The sequence below is a fragment of the Chlorocebus sabaeus genome, chromosome 20, assembly GCF_047675955.1.
Source record: "Chlorocebus sabaeus isolate Y175 chromosome 20, mChlSab1.0.hap1, whole genome shotgun sequence".
Taxonomy (NCBI): Eukaryota; Metazoa; Chordata; class Mammalia; order Primates; family Cercopithecidae; genus Chlorocebus; species Chlorocebus sabaeus.
This window is the reverse complement of record NC_132923.1, coordinates 21,488,611-21,510,857: the sequence shown is the minus strand read 5'-3', so window position 1 is coordinate 21,510,857 and position 22,247 is coordinate 21,488,611. Positions and strand designations below refer to the sequence as shown.

The window sequence follows — 22,247 nt, the reverse complement described above, 5'->3', positions numbered from 1 at the left end:
CTTTTTGTTGATACACTGGATTCTCTTTCGGGTACTCAGGATATGGCAACAAACAAAGAAGATAAAAATCCCAGTTCTTGTGATAGCTTACATTCTTTTGGGAGGAGATAGAAAATAGACAATAAATGTAATAATTAAATAAGTTTTATCTTATGCTAGAAGGGGAAATATATAGGAGAAAAAGAGCAACTGAGAGTGACGGTGGGATAATTTTCCAATTAAATGGAGCATTCAGGATGTACCTTATTTAGAGTGTGACACTGGAGAAAGACTTGAAGGGCATGAGGAAGTGGCTTGTGCAAATGCCTAGGGGAAGAACATTCCAGGCAGAAGGGACAGCCTGTGCGACAGCCCTAAGGTGAGAGATCAACAGAATTTCTAACACCTTGTTGAAGGGAATGTAACTTAGTACAACCTCTTTGAAAATCAATTGGCATTATCTTGTAAATTTGAATATCTCGTAAACAGCAGTTCTACTCTTAAGTACATAGCCAAAGGACACTGTTAACATGTGTACCAGGGGAAATGTGCAAGAATATTCATAGCAGCAATGTTCAAAAATTAAGCAACTCAAAGGTCCAGGCATAAAAGTTTTAAACCGTATTGTTTAGGCATGTTTCAATTGTCTATTGTGCATAACAAATAATCCCAAACTTTAGTGACTGAAAACAACAACAATCATTAAGAATCCTTTATGGTTCCTGTGGGAAACCAGAAATTTGGACGGAGCATAGAAGAGATGGCTTATCTCCATTATTACACCTGGGGGCTCATCTGGGAAGACTTGAAGACTGCAGGGGTGACTCAACATCTATGGTTTACAACTATCTGGAAATGTAAGGAGTCATATGTTTTGTGGTTGATGCTGCCTATTGGTTATGATCTCAACTCAGCTGTTGACAGGAAAACCTACATGTGGCTTCTCCATGTGGTGTAGTGTCATTTTTTCTTATTTTATTGCTAGAGGCAGACACAAGGCCCACCTATGTTCAAGGGGAGGGAACACAGACACCAGCACTCAATGGGAAGAATGTCAAGATGTATCACTCTGTTCTTACACTGCTATAAAGAAATACCCAAGGCTGGGTAATTTATAAAGAAAAGAGGTTTAATTGTCTCATAGTTCCACAGGCTGTACAGGAAGCATGGCAGCATCTGCTTCTGGGGAGGCCTCAGGGAGGTTTTACTCATTGTGGAAGGCAAAGCAAGAGCAGGAGTCTTACATGGCAGGAGCAGGACCAAGGGGTTGGGGGAGGTGCTGCACACTTTTAAACCACCAAATCCCACGAGAACTCTTCCATGACAGTGCCAATGGGATGATGCTAAACCATTCATGAAATATCCACCCTAATGATCCAGTTACCTCCCACCAGGTCCCACCTCCAACATTGTGGATTATAGTTTGATATGAGATTTGGGCAGGGACACAGATCCAAACCGTATCATTCTGCCCCAACCTCTCCCAAATCTCATGTCCTTCTTACATTGCAAAATAGAATCATGCCTTCCCAACAGTCCCCTAAAGTCCTTTCAGCATTACTCAAAAGCTCAAATTTCAAAGTCTACAAGACAGGTCCCTTCCTCCTATGAGCCTGTAAAATCAAAAACAAATTAGTTGTTTCAAGACAAATGGGGGTATAGGCATTGGGTAAATACTCACTTTCCAAAAGGGAGAAATAAGTTAAAAGAAAGGGGCTACAGGCCCTGTGCAAATCTGAAACCCAGAGGGAGTTATTAAATCTTAAAGCTTCAAAATAATCTTCTTGGACCCCACATCTCACATCCAGGGCACACTGGTGCAAGGGGTGCTCTCCCAAAGCCTTGGGCAGCTCTTGGCTTTCCAGGACTTGTGGCTGCTCTCATGGGCTGGTGCTGAGTACCTTCAGCTTTTCCAAGTGATGGATGCAAGCTGTTGCTGTATCTACCATTCTGGGGTCTGGAGGACAATGGCCCTATTCTCACAGCTTCACTAGGCACTGCCCCAGTGGGGACTCTGTGTGGGGATTTTAACCCCACATTTCCCCTTTGAAATGCCCTAATAGAGGTTCTCCATGAGGGCTCCATCCCTGCATTAGTCTTTTGCCTGGATATCCAGGCTTTTCCATACATCCTCTGAAATCTAGGTGGAGGCTCCCAAGACTCAAGTCTTACACCCTGCACACTCACAGTCTTTAATACCATGTGGAAACTGCCAAAACTTATGGCTTGTACTCTCCAGAGCAGTGGCCTGAGCAGTACCTGGGCCCCTTTGAGCCACAGCTGGAGTTGGAGCAGCTGGGATGCAGGCAGCAGTGTCCCAAGGTTGCAATGGGTGGCAGGGCTCTGGGTCTAGCCTACAAAATCATTCTTCCTTTGTGGGCATCTGGGCCTGTGATGGGAGGGGTTGCCTTGAAGGTCTCTGAAATGCCTTTGAGGCATTTCTCCCATGATTTTGACCATTAACATTTGGTGCCTCTTTACTTAAGCAAATTTCTGCAGCCAGTTTGAATTTCTCCCCAGAAAATGGGTTTTTCTTTTCTACCACATGGCCAGGCTGCAAAATTTTCAAACTTTTATGCTCTGCTTCCCTTTTAAATATAAGCTTTAGATTTAGATTATTTCTTTGCTCATGCATATGAGGTTGTTAGAAGCAGCCAGATCATATCTTGAATGCTTTGCTGCTTAGAAGTTTCTTCTGCCAGATGCACTAAATCATCACTCTCAAGTTCAAAGCTTCACAGATCCCTAGAGCAGGGGCACAATGCCTCCAAGTTCTTTGCTAAAGCATAGCAAAAGTGACCTTTACTCCAGGTCCCAATAAGTTTCTAATTTCCATCTGAGACCTCCTCAGCCTGGACTTCACTGTCCATATCACTATCAGCATTTTGGTTACAACAAATTAACAAGTCTCTAGGAAGTTCCAAACTTTCCTTAATCTTCCTGTCTTCTAAGCCCTTTGAACTGTTCTAACCTCTGCCTGTTACCCAGTTCCAAAGCTACTTCCACATTTTTGGGTATGTTTATAGCAATGCCCCACTCCTTAGTACCAATTTTCTGTATTAGTCCTTTCTTGCACTGCTATAAAAAACTACCTAAGACTGGGTAACTTATAAAGAAAAGAGGTTTAATTGGCTCATGGTTCCACAGGCCCTATACAAGCATGGCAGCATCTGCTTCTGGGGAGGTTGCAGGGAGCTTTTACTCATGGTGGAAGGCAAAGCAGGAGCAGGTGTCTCACATGGCAGGAGCAGGACCAAGTGGGGGCGGGGAGGTGCTACATACTTTTAAACAACCAGACATCATGAGAACACTATCACAAGACAACACCAAGGGGATGATGCTAAACCCTTCATGAAGGACCCACTCCTACCAGAATCCACCCCCTGGTGGGAGGTGATCCAATCACCTCCCATCAGGCCCCACTTCCAACAATGGGGATTATAATTTGACATGAGATTTGGGTGGGGACACAGATCTAAACCACATCACAGGTAATGTTGTAAGAAAAGCATATAGGATAAAATATATTGTTTTGATTATTTTTGAAAAATATAACTTGCCACAGTCCACCCTCTGGCCACAACAACTCACATTCCTCTCATATACAAAATGTACTTGTCTTCAAGACTCTTAAGGCTTAGCCTATTGTGGTATCAGCTTGAAGAGTAGGTATCATAACTTAAATCGGGTCCAGGTGTTAATGAGGATGCTCAGGTGTGGTCTTCAAGGATAAACTTTAATATGTTCCTCTTGATCTGAAGAACTGTGAATTAAAGAGGTAAGATTTCTTGCCCCCACACATCCAACATGCAATGGTGGGTTAGGCATACATAAGTTATAGACACTTCAGTTCATAAAGAGGCATAGAGCAGTCACTGGTCCATAGCAATTCTGAAATCTATCTGGGTTCATATTGCCAGTTATAATTAGGTTTAATTCTACTCTTTGGAAGTTGTTCTGAGTATCTCTTCACTTTCCCCTCTGGGCTCTTGGGCTCTTGAGCTCTTGGTGTTGCCTTCTGAGTTGTTTTTCTTTTCATATATAAAATAGCTCATGTTTATAGCTGAGTGATTTTCTAATTCTGTTCTCTTCTTGTAGAGGGTTTGGAGTCTAAAGTCCTCTTCATTTTGTACTGTTCCCTTCAATCTAAACTGGAAAAATCATTTTAAAACTGTGTGTGCTTTTTATGTCTCAATTTATATCCACTTCATTAATTCAAAGCCACATTCATGATGATCTGAGAGATAAGGCCTTCTCTACCTTGGGCACCCAGTGAGGTTCTGTGGGACAATGCCCTAAGATTTTAAGAAGGTCTTTTTTTTTTTTTTTTTTTTTTTTTGAGATGGAGCCTTGCTCTGTTGCCCAGGCTGGAGTGTAGTGACGTGATCTCAGCTCACTGCAACCTCCACCTCCTGGGTTCAAGCAATTCTGTCTCAGCCTCCTGCATAGCTAGAATTACAGGTGCATGCCACCACACCCAGCTAATTTTTGTATTTTTAGTAGAAACGAGGTTTCACCATGTCGGCCAAGCTGGTCTTGAACTCCTGACCGTAAGTGATCCACCCACCTCGGTATCCAAAAGTGCTGGAATTACAGGTGTGAGCCACTGCACCTGGCCTGAAGTTCTATTTTTTAATAGAGAGGATCTGCAAGCCATGCCCTTCATATTATAAGGGAGAAAGCCCTTCAGACTGACAGAGTAAAGATCTCTGAATATCTACTCCTCTGTAAAAGCAACTGGAACATTGGCAAAAATAGCATTTCTCAATTATTTCCATAACTCTGGAAATTAACCAAAAGCTTGTAAAAGTTCGAGGAGTGTTTATTTTAAAAAATTGGGTTAATCTTGGCAAGAAAAAGCAAGATTTGTGACATTTTTATTTCTCAATTCTCATTCCCCTTGCCCCAGCTCTGTGGTAGCCTTGAAAATCAACAGCCTTGGAGCCCTGATACCTGTGATAATTAACCGTCTTGCCAAAACTAACTAGAGAGGGGCAGGATGGGCTTGGAGTGCCCCCTAAAAGCTCCATCTCCAGAGAATTATCACTCTCTGACCTCCCTGGAAAAGCCTTATTCACAGGACTTATCTTTATTTGCCTGACTAGATTCACTCAGAAAAGCCCTACTCCTAGGGTATGTTTCAAAAAACAATCAGCTACAACTGTTTCACATCAAGCTGCTTGAGTCAGTGAAGCCACCTGGGGCAAGTGGCTGGCCAAGAAACTTAAAAAAATCTAAGGAATGAAATATCCACAGGGATCTTGGTAAAAGTATAACATATTCCTGTGGATCTAGGACATGAGCATATATGGGCAATATGCATATGCCCAGGAAAGACGTGAGAAAGTCCACATCTTTCATCTCTGGCTGACGTTGAGGCTCTGCACAGCAAGAAGTGAAGGGTTAGCAGAGTTGTAAACTGCTGGAAACTGAAGATATGTCCCAACAAACATAGAACCCTTGGCATAGGATGGGAGATTAATTGCTTCAAGGCATTTAAATAAACCTCTCCCCAGTTATTAGCCAATCACCAAGCTAGTTGAATACAGGCTGCACATGACAAAGATGATAGACTACATCTTTTAGATAGATAAATTATTCTAGGAAACAAACAGCAGCACTTACTTCACTAAACAAACAACAGCAAAAATAACAAACTTGGAGAGGATGGGTGGGAGGAAAGGAGGATCTCATTTTCAGAGTTGCCACATTTGATTATTTAAAATGTCCAGTTTTAAATAAAAGATTAAAAGCTATGCAAAGAAAGATGACCATATGGCCCCTACACATGGATATGCAGTTGACAGAAACTCTCCCAGAGGAAACCCATATGTTGAATTTATCAGACAGAGAATTTAAATCGGCTATTATAAATATATTCAAAGAACGTAATTAAAGAAAATTATATCTAAAAATTAATTATGTCTAAAAATTATGTTTAAAATATTGCAACAATGTCTCACACAAATAGAGACTATTGATGAGTCAGAAATTACAAAAGGAAACAAATAGAAATTCTGAAGTTGAAAAGTACAAAAACTGAAATTAAAAAGTCACTAGACAGTCTCACCAGCAAATTTAAGCTGGCAAAAGAAAAAATCAGCAACCTTAAAGGTAGGTTAATTGAGATTATTCAATCTAAGTAATAGAAAGAAAAAAGAACTGAAGCTCAGAGATGTGTGGGTCTCCATCAAACACACCAACATGTGCATAATGGGACTCACAGAGAGAGAGAGAGGAGAGAGAAAGGAACGGAAAGAATATTTAAAGAAATATTGGATAAAGACTTCCAAAAGCTGATGAAAAATAATCTTCCCATCTAAGAAACTCATAAGCTTGAAGTAGGATAAACTCAAAGAGCTCGAAACACATTATCATCAAATTACTAAAAGTCAAAGACAAAGAGAGAATACAAAAAGTCGCAACAGAAAAGCAACTAATCATGCAGGGGCTCATTAATGAGACTAATAGCTAGCTTCACATCAGAAGGCAGTGAGATGATAAATTGAAAATCCTGAAAGAATAAGGCTGTCAACCATGAATTTTATATTAAGCAAAACTATCTTTCAAAAATGAAGGAGAGGCTGGGCATGGTGGCTCACGCCTGTAATCCCAGCACTTTGGGAGGCAGAGGCGGGTGGATCATGAGGTCAAGAGATTGAGACCATCCTGGCCAACATGTTGAAACCCCTTCTCTACTAAAAACACACAAAAAATTAGCTGAACGTGGTGGCATGCACCTGTAGTCCCAGCTACTCAGGAGGTCGAGGCAGGAGAATCGCTTGAACACAAGGGGCAGAGGCTGCAGTGAGCTGAGATAGCACCACTGCACTCCAGCCTGGTGATAGAGCAAGACTCTGTCTCAAAAAAAAAAAAAAAAAAAAAAAAAAAAAAAAAAAAAAAAAAAAAGGAGAAATTTAAACATTTCAAGATAAACAAAAAAATTAATGAAAAATAACTAGAAGAACTTCTCTATTAGAAATACTAATAGGAGTTTTTTCAGGTAGAAATGAAAGGACTGTTGCAATAGCTTGACTCCATGTAAAGAAATGAAGAGCATTGTTGAAGGTTACTACGTAGGTAAATTTTTAGCTACACTGACCAAGAAAAAAAGGGAAGACCCAAGTTTCTAAAATCAGGAATGAAAGAGGGAACATCACCGCTGACCTTACACAAATAAAAATCAAGAATGAAAGAGGGGACATCACCACTGACCTTACACAAATAGAAAGGATTATAAGGGAGTACTTACACTTAACAACAATACTCACACTTAACAATTATACTTAACAATTATATGCCAACAAATTAGATAACTAAATGAAATGGGAAAATTCCTAGAAGGACACAAACTACTAAAGCTGACTCAACAATAAATACAGAATCTAAATAAACCTATAGCAAGTGTTAAAGACTGAATGCTTGTATTCTCCCCAAATGTGTATGTTGAAGCCTTAAACCCCAGTGTGTTGACATTTGGAGATAGGGCCTTTGGGAGGTATTGGGTTTGGATGAGGTCATGAGCATGGAGCCCCTAAGATGATATTAGTACTCTTATAAGGAGATGAAGGGACCAACACTCACTTTCTGCCACATCATGTGAAGGTACAAGAAGAGATCTACCTGCCAACTAGGAAAAGGGTCTTCACCAGGAACCAAATCAGCTGGTATTTGATCTTAGACTTCTCAGTTTCCGGAAGTGTGAGAAATGTTTGTTATTTAAGCCATACCACCTATGGCATTTTTGTTACAGCAGCCCAAGCTAACTAAAGATAGCAAGTAAGGAGATTTAATAAGTAGATAGACTGCTTAAATGTCTGCCTCCTTCCCTTAGAGAGGGCACCCCAGGAAAGCAAGATAAAAGTGCACAGCATTTTTTGACTTAGCTTTGGAGATTACACAACTTAAGCTCCTTCATACTGATAGAGGCAGTCACAAAGGACTGCACAGATTCAAAGAGAAGACATAGACCCTCTACTTTGATGTGAGAAGTATTAAAGTCATTTGGCAAGATGAGCTTGTAAGTGGGAAATACTGTTGAGGTCATCTTTGGAAAATATCACCTGCCACAGCAGACATATATATGTAAACTATATTTAAAAAGAAGGTTGTGGTTAGCTCTTTAGGAGAGAAGAGGCAGAAGGACAAGATGGGAAGGAGTACATGTGTGTTTTGATTAGTAGTCTAGTTCTGGAATGGGTGGAAAGCAAGGTCATCTAGTATCGCTGTACAGGCTGGGATTCAAACAACTCCAGGAACCATTATGAATTACAATGTGAGTGGGACTCCCAGAATTGTGCAATGTGACCATCCTGGGGGTGGTTCACAGATGTTTACTATAATATAACTTAATATATTATCTGAAAGTAACAATAGAAAATAAATACATGAAAGGAAAAATAAATACACAAATTAAAAGAGGACAAATAATAGTTTTAGTCAATGAAATAGTCAATGGCATTTTGGGGGCACCCAGGAGCCACTTCCTGGGAGTGTCCCAGAGATACAAGGGCTCTCTTTAGAGAGATTAATGCCTCACCACAGTAGATTGCACTGGAGTGCTGCTCGGCTCATAACCATTCTTTCTCTTCTGGGACTAGCAGAGGTGGGTTCCAGGTGACCCTGTCTGTGCTTCATGGTCTGTGTTTATCAGAGAATGCCCTTACCATGACCACAGGGATGGCCATCTGACTAAGTTAGGCGTATTAATTTTTTCTCAAAATTTGTCCAAGCTGGAATTGAGAAAAGGGATTCAGCCTCTCTCTGGCAGTGGAAGCCAAAAGTTGTGAGGCTCTGCAGTCCTTGGCCACCAGGTGACTTCCCAGGGAGATGGTCAGTCAGCAGAAGGGAATGAGGCAGCAGGCAGAGAAAAGCAGGGGCGGGAAGACAATGGTGAGCTGGTCCAGTTGCATTCAGCTACATTCTTATAGTCCCTTTGGTTGCTTTCCCTTTTAGCCTGGCCTAAAGAGAAAGCTGGGTTTTTGTCGCTTCCCATCACCAGGTCAAGAGGAACGCATACACACCCTGTCCGCAGAATAGCTCTACATAGCCATGTTTCAACATGCAGATTTAAAAGTGAACACCTAAGTGCTCAAGAGTTTCTAAAAAGAAAAGTAAGCGTTTGAAATCCATCTGAGTAGCCCAAATGCATTCATTCATTTATTTACTTTATTCAGTCTTTAAACCAACATCTATTAAGCACCTTTTGTGTGCTAGGTTCTTTTGAGTCCAGGCTATTCATAGTTGGACAAACCTGCCATGGTACTCATGAAGCTTATAGTCTAGTGCAGAGGCAAACATTAAACCACATTATCCAACATGTAAATATGTAATTATAAATTCTGATAAGTGCTTGGAAGGAAAAGAATATGATGCTGTGGGAGAATAACGGGATGGGAAGAGTTAAGAGTGGGCAGTCAGGAAGGCCTCTCTGAGAAAGGGATACTTAAGCCAAAACCAAGATGGGGAAAAAGTCAGCCAGGTGAGAAATGTTATTAAGTTCATGCTCGGCACAGGGAACAGCATGTGCAAAGCTGTGAAGGAGAAAATGATGATAATGAAAACACAGTGCTTACTATAAGCCAGACAGTCTTAGAATGAATCCTCACAACAATCCTGTGAAGTGAATACCATTATTAAGTCTCTTTTTTTCTTTCAGAATTGGAATCCAGGGCACAGAGAGGTTAAGTAATGTGCCCAAGGTCACACAGCTAAGTAGTAGAGCTGTGGCTCATATCTAGGAGGAGGCCATTGCGGTTGGAGCTGGTAGGTGATGGCAAAAATGGCAGGAGATCAGGCTGGAGCTGTGTGGAGGGTCTGCGTCATGTCCAGCCTTGTAGGCCATGGAAGAGAGTTTGAATTTTATTCTGCATAGCATGAGAAACAATGAAACACATTTAATCAGAAAAGTTCATGATATCTACATTTTGAAAAGCCAGTGATGGCATTTTAAAAATTCTATTTTATGATTATAAAACTTATATATGCTCATTTGGAAAACACAGAAAAGCACCAACTGGAAAATAAAAATCGTCTCTAATGCCACACCCTGCAAAAAACAGAGAGTCACTATTAACCTCAGAATATAGTCTTCCAATCATTGGTAAGTATGTGCATCATAGCATAGTTAGAATTATGCTGCACCTATTGTTTTTCAGCTACCATCTAGGAGATATACAGTATCATATGGTAGTTTTGATCCAAGATATTTCAGAAAGAAGTATACATTAGTGATGTGGGGTGTGGGATGGGAGGACAGAAAGAAGCTCTTGTTTCAGAAGAATTAGTCCAGCAGGAAGACAGGTCGTGTCTGGGACATGGGTTTAGGTTGTCACTTTGGAAAGCTGCTTTTGAGCCACACGTGAGCTCTCTGAAGATTCGATTTTCTCTGAGTTCTCCAAAGAAGAGACTAGTGCCAATACCTCTCCTTCCCCGTAGGACTTACCCACACAAAGCAGCTGTCCTGTGCCACTCACGCGGAGGAGAGACTGTCCCGCTGTGCTGCTCTGCAGCTTCTCTTGTACTCATCTTCCTTTCTGCCTTCAGGAGGTCGTAAATCTGGGATGAGGTGATGAGTAGGTTATAGGCCTCAGATGGCTCCACCTGTTTATACACACAATAAATTACCAGCTTTGTATCAGGCATGGCCACAAGCACTTTTCACATGCGTTGCTTCAGTGAATCCTCCTACAGCCTCTGAGTAAGTGGTATTACTCCTCACCTTCACTGATGAGGAAACTGAAGCCAGAGAAAGAACAGCTGTAAAGTGTCAGAGCCATCACTTCTGAGCCTTTTGGTTAAGATCAAATGTAAGTGGCAGAATCAGTTGAACTTGAGCATGTCAGACCCAAATTCCATGTGTTTAACTGCTTCTTCATACAGAATATGTCCCTTGAAACCCTCTCACATTTTTCTGCTTTGTTGGAGGCAAATGTTCACTACTTTCCCTCTGACCCTAGGATTGCGCTGGACTGAAGGATGGCCACAAATTGTAGGTGAAGCTGACCAGCCCCAAAGCTTGGGATATTTAAGACATATGAATAATGGGCAGGTGCTTGGAGGGTAGAGAGCCAAGTGCTAGAAACCCAGGCTAGAACTACCGTGCAGACCCCGTGAAGAGAGGAAGCTGGACCAGCTTGTGCTTAAGATCAGGGCAAAGGTCCGAATCGTCCCACATCCATCATGGCCTCTGCCACAGCTGGATCAGGTTGGAATAACTTCCCCAAAGCTGGCTGGGAAAATCCCCAGGAGGACAGGCCACCAGGCAGCACTCCCAGACAGCACCAGGTCAGCAGCTCCCAGGGAAGCTGACCCTGCTGCTGCCCCTCCCTTCCATTGATGGAAAAGTACAGGCAGCGCTGGTGCCCCTCAAGCCTTCAGGCAAATGCCTCGCTGCCCTCTGGACTCACCAACTGCAAGTAATGACTCTTTTGTCCTTGGTCCAAGGCTGAAGGAAAATAGTTTCCCAAAAAAGCAGTTTAAAAAATGTGGAAAATATCCACAACCCAAGTGTCTGCGTAGAGTGGGGTGGGAAGCCTCCTCCTAGACAGGCTTGCAGTTGAAGATTCTGCGATCCTCCTGCGAAGAGGCAGGGAAGGAATGTGAAACCATATCACTTGGGGGGCAATGTGCAGTATGCCTTTCACTTTCTGGCCACTCTGGGAAGGAAGGGGTCAGGGCTACAAATCATGCTGGGGAATCGCAGCCTCCTGAGAGTCAGCTCCACATGCCAGAAGTTCAGCACATGCATAAGTCAGGATACCTGTCTGATCCCCGGGAAAGCTCAATGGAGACGTGGAACACACAACTATTTCCTTGTGGACGCTAAGGTCTCCCAGGCCTTCCAGTTCTAACCTACTCTTTATTATACTCCCTTCTCTTCCCACCTCATGTAGTAATTCACAGGTTTACTTATAATCTCATTTGACACTTGGCAGCAAATGAGGAAGTGATGTATAATAGATGGGTATTATTTGGTTTATTGTACAAAAGGGGAGCCTAGGGTACAGGGAGGGAAGTTGTCTGCTTAGGATCATACAGACCTGGGTCTCCTCTGAATCCCGGTTCCTTGCCGCTAGACCATGGCATGTCCCATCATCTTGTACCTGCAGCTGTTGTCTTAGAAGCAAGAAGTATGGGGAGTGAGCACTGGTCTTCAGTCAGTAGGCCTGACTTTCTGTGGCACTGTGCTTGGCCCATGGTTGGCTACTGATTGTATGAGTAAATGAGTGATCTTGGGCAAGTGACTTTACCTTTCTTTGGTTTGGTTTCCTCATCTGCACAACGCAAGTGTTGAGTGGATAACCTCTGACATCCAAGCCCTATCTGGTTCCAGTTTTAAGTATCCGTATTTTTTGATTCAATCCAAACTTCCTAGGCCCTGCCAAAGAAGCTGTTCCTTTCTCCTCAGTCCACTCATCCTCGTTTCCCAGCACAGACTCTCTGACATGACCTTTCCTGATACCCACCTTGCCCTAGTGGAGTGAGTGGAGTGCAGGGTCTGCCAGGCCAAGGCCTGCTCTGCCCTGCATCTCCACACAGTGCCCAGGCTGAGTTGTCCAAACAAAATGCTTTGCAGAGTCTTTGATCTCTTGCATAGTCCAGCCATGGAAGGATGAAGTGAGGCTGGTATTTGGGTGAGACACTGAAATGTGTGGATGAAAATCATGGGTACAGAAACATCAGGATCTCAGTGTTGGGGTTGGGGGTGAGGTATTTAGGATGCGGATCATGGCGAGAGACTAAGAAATGGTGGGTGGTGGAGGTGAGGCTTTTTAACTGGAAGAGGGGAAAATGCTATGACTGTCATCCTAGGCTGTCTTCTGGATCTGGAATGGATGATTCAGAGGGTGCATTTCCTTTTTCTGGTCTTAGATGGCTGGGTGTTCCATGATTGGACTAATGGTACGGAGGATAGAAAAGGCAGGGAGAGCTCTGACAAGGGTCAGGGACCGGAGTCCACGAGTGCTGGGTTAGCCTGAGGGGGTCTGAGGGCTTGGTTTTCCACCCTGTGGATGGCTGAGCATTGTCTGGAGGTTCCATCAACATGGCCACGCATGGCTGACCAGGGTTGGTCTGGTGGTGCCAGTGGTTTGGGGAGAGAATGTAGAGGCTGACTTGGGGAACAAGGAGAACCTGGCACTGGGATGTGGGTGGGGCCACATCTCCGGGCTGGAATGGCCTACTTCTGTTATGTGGAGATGGTGGAGAGGGGTGGGGGTGTTGTGGCTCCAGACTTCTCAGCCCAGCCACCATGTTGGAAATCAGTTTATTGAATTTACAGTAAAGGTTTTATGGGGCTTTCCTGGAAGCTTCCCATTATGGAAACTGTTGTGCTGGCAGTTTGGTGGCTGGTGTCTGGTTTGCTTGGGAGAGGTTGAGTCAGGCTCTGTCTTGATGGAAAGTTCCTCTGCCTGGGTCACTCAAGGGGAGCAGGCTGGGGGCCTGAGTGGGCCTGCCAGATTCTTGGAGAGGGTAGGCTGTCTTGCAGCTTGGTCCTGTGTGGGATCCCTTTTGTTTTCTCTCTGAGAATCCTCTGTGGGTTCTGGACATCTGCTCTTCAGGGGAAGCCATGGTGAAAAAGCCACCCCGTTATTAAAGCTCTTTTCATTATTTTCCACATATTTGAAAAGTATGAGATGTTGGTCCACTGAGCAAAAAAAAAACCAACTCCACAAAAATGGATTTGTTGATTATAAACAGCAGGAACACCACAACTCACCGGACCACATCTGAATTGAGTATCCTTCAGCCCTGCTGTGAAGTCCCAACTACTGCCCCCTTGCTGTCCTTAGAAGTTCATTTCTCTGGCATTTCCAACATCCTCTTGGACTCCCACTATATTAGTTCATTCTTGCATTGCTGTAAATAAATAACCGAGACTGGGTAATTAATAAAGAAAAGAGGTTTAATTGGCTCATGGTTCTGCAGGCTGTACAGGAAGCATGATACTGGCATCTGCTCAGCTTCTGCGGAGGCCTCAAGAAACTTACAATCACAGTGAAAGGTGAAAAGGGAGAAGGCATGTCACATTGTGGGAGCAGGAGTGGGGTGTGGGGAGGTGTCACACATTTCTGAACAACCAGATCTCATGAGAACTCACTCACTATCATGAGAACAGCACCAAGAGGATGGTGCTAAACCATTTATAAGAAACCCACCCTCATAATCCAATCACCTTCCACTAGGCCCCACCTCCAACACTGGGAATTACAATTGGACATGAGATTTTGGTGGGGACACAGATCTAAATTGTATCACCCACTTTCCACTTTGCACTGTCCTCTATAACTAGGCTCACATAGCCACTGCAGGATGCCTGACTTCATTAAGGAGTAGAACATGGGCTTTAGGCTCTAGATCTTTGAAAAGGCCCAGAGCCTAGTTTGTGATTGTGATGACTTCGTCATGCTCAGACCCTGAAACGGAGACTGATTTGCACATTACCAGCCTCCCTTTGGCTATCAGCAGGACTATTAGATCTTGTGGCTCTGGGCCACCCATCCTCCCCCATGTACTTTTCATTTAAGCATTTATATCGCTGGTGTCCTTATTCTTTAAAACACAGGTACATTCACAGAATAGAACATCCTGCTTGGTATATGAATGACATTGTGAAATCATTGAGTTGTTAAGGTTTCTGCAGGTGTCCAGGTGGGCCCCTTTTGACAAGGGTGTTGAGGAGGATCTCAGCAGCAGCACTTCTATGGGAAGTGATGCTGCCTCTCCTCAGCGCTAGTGAACGGCCACATTTTTAATGGTCTCAGGTGTCCAAATGTGTTCTGTGCTGCCACGGGAGACAGTAAGCTGCCCATCACGGGAGACGCCAGCTGGAATTTTCACTGACTGCGCAGAAGGATGGTTGACCTGAATAATCTCTAAGTTTCCTGACCTGAGATGCGAAGGGGAATCTGCTTGTAGCAGACAGGTGTCAGCTTTGCAGTCTGCCAGACCTGAGTTCAAGTCTCAATTTTCCCACATACCTGGTTTCCTTATCTGCAAGGAAGAAAGAGGAAAGTAATATCAACTTTGCAGGACTCCCGTGAGGAATCCATGACACAGCACCTGGAGCTACGCTGCCTCTCTTATAATTCTTCCCTCTTCATTTCAAGTCAATTGTGTGCTCAGGGTATGGACTCCACACTGGAACCAAGCCCACATTTAAAAATAAACAGCCACTTAGCTTCATTTGATACATGATCTATACACCCACATGAGTGTTTTGTCTTGTTTGAATTTCTCCCCACTGTCTGTGTTTCCATCATGTGTGTCTGGGTGTGTCTGTCCTACTTGGCCAGCCCTGAGGCATTCTGAGTGGCACAAGCACAATTATCTGCCTCGCAACGATGAGGATGATGATAACAACATCGTTTTACATTTGTGATTGCATTTGACTTTCGAAGTACCACTGGGAGGTAGGGAGGACTGATGAAGTACGTGGCCGCAGTTGATGAGAGACTTCCCAAGGACACACAGCTGGCTGTAGTAACAAGACCAGACCTAGAACAGGGGATCAGTTTGTGGATTTAGTGGAAGGCTTTCCTGGATGACCCTCCTTCTCACCCCTTCCTGAGCATTCTTTCATCATGTGCTCCTGAGCCCCTTTGTTCTGGGCTTGGCTTGAGCCCAGATGACTCAGCTTTCCATGTGGTAGCATTATCTGGAAGGATTTTCCCAGAACCTGCCTGGCCTGGGTGTCTGGGGTAGCGGAGAGCTCAGACGCCCATCATGTGAATGCCCTGGGGAATTACAGCAGTGGGCCCCGATGCAGACTCCTGCATCCCTGAGGGAAGACCAGGGCAGAGGAGCATGGCCAGAGTGGGCAGGTGACCATTTGCCCAGGAATCTGCAGGGCTGTCTTGCTTTAGAGAGTGAGGGTCAGTCAGTCTTTTTTTTTTTTCTCCCTAAATTAATGTATTTCTTCATTCATGCTTCTGGCCTGCATGAAATATTATCCTCAGTGCTTTGTCATATACAGGAAAGGTGAGATCACCCCTGGTCCCGATAATTTTGTAGTCTAGTTAATGAGTCAACTAGACAATGGAAATAGACAAATGGAAGCACCAGAGAATAATCCAAAGACACAGAGAGAGAAACATTACTTTAGCAAAAATAGGGTTTAAAGCCTTGCTCAGAGTGGGAAGCAGGGATTCAGCTGAAGGCTATTTTGGAATTCCAGGTGTGAAGTTAAAAAGCCTAACCTAAAGTCATTGTGGAAGGGAAAAGGAGAGATACATGTGAGTGCAGGGACTTGGCAGTCATTGTCTTATCTGCCCAACTTTTCACTCACAGCTCCTAGCTCTGGAAAATAGCCCGAAGCTTTTATTTTTGCCCAAGACTAGCCCTGGATTGGTCAGGGCATCTGACTCAAGTGCCACTAATCCACAGGCTTGCCAGTGGCATGGCTCGTTTGAAAAGAGGAGCCTGGCCAAGCCAGATTCCCCACTAAGTCTCTGAACCAGAAAACACTGAGAGAATGGACAGCACTGGGACTGACGCTGCAAGATCACGATGTTGCAGAGAGTGCAGCCTGGATGGGCACGTGGAAGAGCAGGTGCTCTGAGAAGCAGGAGCTATGAGGTGGGGGAAAGCAACAGAGAGTATGGGGTATCAGAGAGCCGTTCAGTGCTAAGGAAGGGACAGAAAAAGTCGTTATCTGTCAATGCAGAACATTAGGTGGAAATGTACAAAGTCCCACTATCGAGGGCCTGAGGGCTACTGCAGATCTAGAGCCAGCTTCTGCGTGCTGCTCCCACCCTGCAATGCCAGGCCTTTTGGCTTTCTCTGGGTGCCTGGGTCCTTGCATCCTTCAAGAAACCCCCACGACAAGAGGAAAGATTGGTTAGTCTCAGTCTTATGCAAACAGAATTGATGCTAGCCTAAGTCATTTCTTAGAGACCTGGAGAATGAAAGTCAGTGGAATGTCCTCAGGCACACACACATGTGAGTATCTCAGTGTAAATGGATCTGCAGACTGCACCGCAACCCAGAAGTCCTGTGAGTGCCGGGCAAGCATGGTAGGGAGGGGGAGGTGGGGAGAGTGCCGAGTGCGGGGACACGAGGGATCAGGGAGGAAAGCTGCCTTCCCTTCCTGGAGAGTCCAGTTGGAAGAACTCATGGGTCACAGCAGTAGAAAGTGCTTCTTTTAGTTTCCTTTAGGATGTAGATGCCATTTAAAGTCAAACTATTTCCTAATACTGGTGCCCAGAAAATGATTCACTAGAGAATGCTGATGTTGTTTTCTGTGCCCAACAAGAGGCAGTGTGATGCTGTTTCAGAGCAGAGGATATTGACCCAAAGGGCAGTAACTCTGCGCTGTCCCCAAAGGCCGTTTCTGGGCAGTGTTTATCTTTTGTCTGTCTGAGACTCTCCGTGTGGCTGACTCTTCATCGTGATTCTTTGAATGCCTGTAACGTGTGTCATCTACACGTATTCTTTTGGCACCCACCACCTACAGTTTTGGTTACTACCCTTAGAGGCTTGTGTTTGTGTCTGGGGGTGTCTTGCTTTCTTTGCTTCCCCAGACCCTGGATCCATACTCAGGAGTCCCTGTTCCGACACTCTGTTGTGTGAACTTCGACAAGCCATGAATGTCCCCACACTTCTATTTCCTCACCTGTAAGATGGGAATGATGACATCTGATGACAAGCAACAATGGCCAACTTATCTAACAGAAATGAAGGTCCAATGCCAATGTTGGAGAAAGCTTTGTAAATTCTGAATTGTAGTGTTCAGTGAGAAACTGATAACATTTTCTTCTTGTAAGGACTGTACTTCATAGATTTTTAATGGCTGTCTCAAATCACAACCCCAAGATAACACACTGCTGAGCAAATAGGAGGAGCTCAATAAATAATTGTAGAATGTGATCATCGTTGTTCTCATTTTTACAAATTCTTTATTAATGCCGTTTTGTTGCTGCCAGAGAACTCATTGTCTTCCCATGCTGACATTAGATAAGTCTGGGACACTCATGAACATGGGAAGACATCAGAAAGTTACATAAGTGACCAGTAGAGAATAAACATCAGTTACACAAAAAGGGTAAGTGCATTTTGGAGGTTAGAAAAAGTGATGAATGAGTAATTGAGATAGGAAAGTGGTTTGTGGAAACAGCTTTAAGATACAGATAGAGGCAGGTGGGGTTGGGGAAGCTGCTTTTATCTAATTAATCTAAGAAGCCCTTCCAGAGGAAGTGGGTTTTCAGGAGCAGGTAGACAAGAGGGCAGAATGGGCTTGGTGAACAGGTGGCCAGGGAACAGTCCAGACACATGAGTGTCCTCCGTAGGCTGTGGGGGCAAGATACCTTCAGGGTGGTTTGCCCCTCTTGACAGCTTGGAATGGCTAGAGGTGTGTGTGTGCGTGTGTGTGTGCGTGTGTGTGTAGACATAGGGAAGAGGAGGGCAAGGGACAGATAAGAAGGGTGGGAGAGAGGAAAGGGGGACCTGCTGGGGGTGATGAAGAAAATGTAAGACTGATAACCTTCAGGTGTGAGATGTTTTGGAGGAGCCCTGTAGAGATTTCTTTACACTATCCAATGAAGTTGTCCTCAGCTTCTTTGTTTGGATTTGGCACTTGGAAATGGGGCTAGTTTAAAATCAGAGGGAGGGATAAGGTTAGGAATGTGGGCAGGGTAAAGAAACCAGGTCCCAAAATCTGTATAACAATTTACAGACCTCACGCCATTTTAGTTTAGACTTGGCCTAGCACCGTTTGGTTTGAAGGTTTATCATTAAATAGCTTTTATTTACTTGCTTCTCATTGTGAAAAATTGTTGAAACACCCAGGTTCCTATTTGTTTTAGGCCTCAGAAGTGAGTAAGTGGTCATTAGGCATCATAACATTGGTCCAGGACTTCTGAATGCGCACATCCACTTAAAGTGAGACAGAGGATGGGCCTCCCCTCTGTCTAAGCCGAACAGCTCAGTGTCACTTTCTGGCTTCACCTATTTCCATGGATCCTGCAGCCCAGACATGATCTCATCAAGGCCACTCCTTAGAAGGAAGTGGGGAAGCACAGGACTATTCTGTCTCATTTTCCAAACAGAGAAACTGAGGCACTGAGCAATGAGAGACGCTTAGTAAGGATGAGATAATGAGCTAGCTGCAGGGCTGAGAACAAACTGGGCTTTGGCTCAGAGTGGCTGCTGTCCAGTACTCTGTGTATGTGTGTGTGCACACGTGCACACTCGCACGTTCCCTCTGATCCTAAATCTTCCAAAGGGACACCCTGAAGATGACACAGTTTAAAAAGGGACCCCATTTTGCAAGACAGAATGTGTGACAATGAGCTAGTTATAGAACCTCTGTAAGTCCAGTGTCCTCACCTGTAAATAGGGAATAATGGTATCCATCTTTACAGTATTGTAATGAGTCTTTAAGGTTAGTAATGAATCTGAATATCAGGATCTAATTTCTGACCCCCAGCAAACACATGAGCCACCTGATGACAGCGCCCACTTGGTGGAGTTTATGTACTGACCTGACACCATTCTTGGTTACCTGGTTCAGTAGTGGAACCACTGACCCGGTCAGCCTGGAGACCAGCTAATCTAACGTGCATCTGTATTCTATTAAATTTACTTTCCTAAGTATGTTATTTCAGTGGGGGAGGAAGCTAACTTTGAGTGCCTACTATGTGCTGGGCAATTTTCTAGGTGCTCTATGTAAATGATTCTATTGAATCCTTCTCATAGTCTTGTGACAGGTGTTACCAAAGCAAAGGTTTGCATCCCCTAAGAAATAGTTTAACTGAGTGTCCTGAACAGAGAGTGGTAGAGGGAAACAAAACTGACATTTTAAGAATCCAAATTGAAAAGATCACAAAGCTGAATGCCGGCAAGACAAAACTCCCTCTCTCATGCCCATTAACTCAACTCATTGCAAGACATTGTCTTGGTAGCCATTTCATGAGGTTGGTCATACCCTTCTTCTTGCGGCTCCCTCTTTTCTGGCTTCAGCTCTTTTCTTGTTCTTTTTCCACCTCAATCTCCTTAGTCTCCACGGGGACTGCTCTTTCTCTGATTGCCTCTTCAACATTAGCTTTCCCTTAGGGTCTGTCCTCAGCTCTTTTCTCTCTTCATGTTGAATGCTTACCTTGAGAGAGCTTTTCCCTTCCAATGCCATAGGTCACTGCCAACTCCCAGATCAGTTCCCAGTGCTTCAGACCCAACAGTCAATTACCAGTTACCTCCCAGAATTTCCTCTTGGTGTCCCTGGCAAGCATATGCAATTCTGCATGTTCAGAATTGAATTTACCGTCTCTCTTCTTAACCCGCTCCTTCTCCTTTACTCCTGGCTTGACGAATGACATCACCATCAAGCTAGCCTCCCAAACTGGAGCTGAGTTAGTTGAGTCCCCTCTCCACTAACAGTGGAGACCCTTCTATTTCCTTTACCCTCCACACCCAATCTGCGCCAAGTCCTGCTGACCTTCTTTCCTTCGCATCTGTTCCCCCTTGCCGTTCCCTCATCTTGATCCTAATTTAGGCCTTCGTTTTTAAACTTGGCATCTGTTTTGCTTCCCTGCAGTTCAGCTGCTGCTCCCTTTACCAGAGTGATCCTTTTATAAATCTGCAAAATTGATTGATGCCTCTGTGGCTTCCTGTCATCTTTAGAATGAAGGCCAGGCTCTCCATGATCTCCCCCTATACACCCCTCTCCAGCTTCCTTTGTGGCCATGACCCCCACCTTCTTTATCTCCAGGTGGCGTCAGAACATCTCCAGTTTGTGCTAATGCCCACCCCCCACTTGTCTGTCCAGCAAACATCTCCTCAGCATGAGGGTCAGCTCTCTTGGGAAGACCTTCCTGGCCCATCCACCCCTTCTGCCTTTGCAAGCCTGCATCCTTGGCACACACGCCTGCCCTGACTCGTCCCACCCCCTCAGTCTGGCCATAAACCTCTTGGGAGTGGCGATCATGCCTATTCACACGTCCCCCTGGTGTTTATCATAGTGTTTAGCACATAGTGGGAATTCAACCAGTGCTTGTTGACTAAATGACTGAAGCAGGGTCATGGAAAATTCAAGTCCATGCTGATCTATTAATACCTGGATCTGAGGGGTGGTGAGCGCTCGTTCCCCCCGCTAGAGGGCACTCTGGTCGTGTGCTTCACTGGAGGCCGCCAGCAGTGTGGCTCCACCTGGGAGCCTTGTGAAAACAGCTAGGTTCCCGTTGCTGGCGGCTTGAGCCAAGCTGCACAGGCACACTTACGCTCAGGCCAATCCCTTAACAGGCGCCATCATTCTCTTCACACAGACCCTTTGTTTCTCTCCTTGCCTTACCCTCACTTCACCTCACCTCATGCTCCCCCTGGAGGTACACGACCTTCACCTATGGCAGATTCAGAACTTTTCCTACTTCCTTTAGTGGTAGCCAATAATATCTGAAATAACTTCAGCTAAGACCCTAATTAGTGTCCATTGCTGAGGGTGGCTTCCTGCTGTTCAGATAGTTGGGACTTACCACTGCTTTTAATACCTTTGAGTGACACGGCACAGTGATGTGTCCTGGTGGTGGGGATATTTTTGATGGGAAGGATGGGGTTGCCCTAGAGACTCTCAAGTCACCCCACACAGTGGCCTTCCTAGGAATGCTCAGCCTCGCCTGTCGTGCTAAGGGCACGCGTCCATCGGCGTTGTCTACTCACAACGTGCCTATTTATGGGAGTGTGGTGGCGCCTCGGAAGGTTAGTGTCCAGTTTTGAACAGGGTTGTACTTTTTATTTTTATTTTTGAAGAAAATGTGGTAAAAAGTAATGCATTTTTCAGCTTCATTCATAAAGCTTCTTTTTCATGGAGTTCCACGGTCTTATGTGTTGTGAAACCACGCTTGAATTATTGTGGATAATTACTATTATCCACATCGGAGTGCTGGGGCTCTGGGAGCTGTGCCATTGGAGGGTCAGTTGAAGAAATGGGGGTGGTGTAGACTGGAGAAGAAAAGACATTAGAGAAGTATGACAGCTTCCTGACATGCAGATGCTTCTATTTGCATCAACATGTTATAAAGAATTTTAAAAATAAGTGTTGTCAATACTAAAGAAGCTCCTGGGATCTCTTTTGTAGAGCAGAATCTGGGGAGAGGGGTAAGAGAGGAAACAATAGAAAATTAAAAAGCAAGAGAGGCTGAGAGTATCCACCATCATTAGTTGTGCAGGATAGGGGTGGGGGTCTTGTGGAGAAAGGCTGCAGCCTACTTTCGGGCTTGGTTGGGAATGGTCAGAAGAGGGAGAGTTTTGGGAGCCTCTACACTGAGTAGGAGATCCAA

General features: G+C 44.5%; 2 long non-coding RNA genes across 2 annotated transcripts in view; both read left to right on the top strand.

Annotated features, from left to right (window-relative positions):
- The window catches only part of LOC103224158 (uncharacterized), a 121,117-nt gene that overhangs the window by 20,745 nt on the left and 78,125 nt on the right, over positions 1–22,247 (top strand). The gene's annotated exons all lie outside the window — the stretch shown is intronic.
- LOC140709477 (uncharacterized) lies at positions 15,866–17,845 on the top strand. The gene is made up of 2 exons (XR_012089972.1): positions 15,866–16,920; positions 17,502–17,845. It is a non-coding gene; the product is annotated as an uncharacterized lncRNA (long non-coding RNA).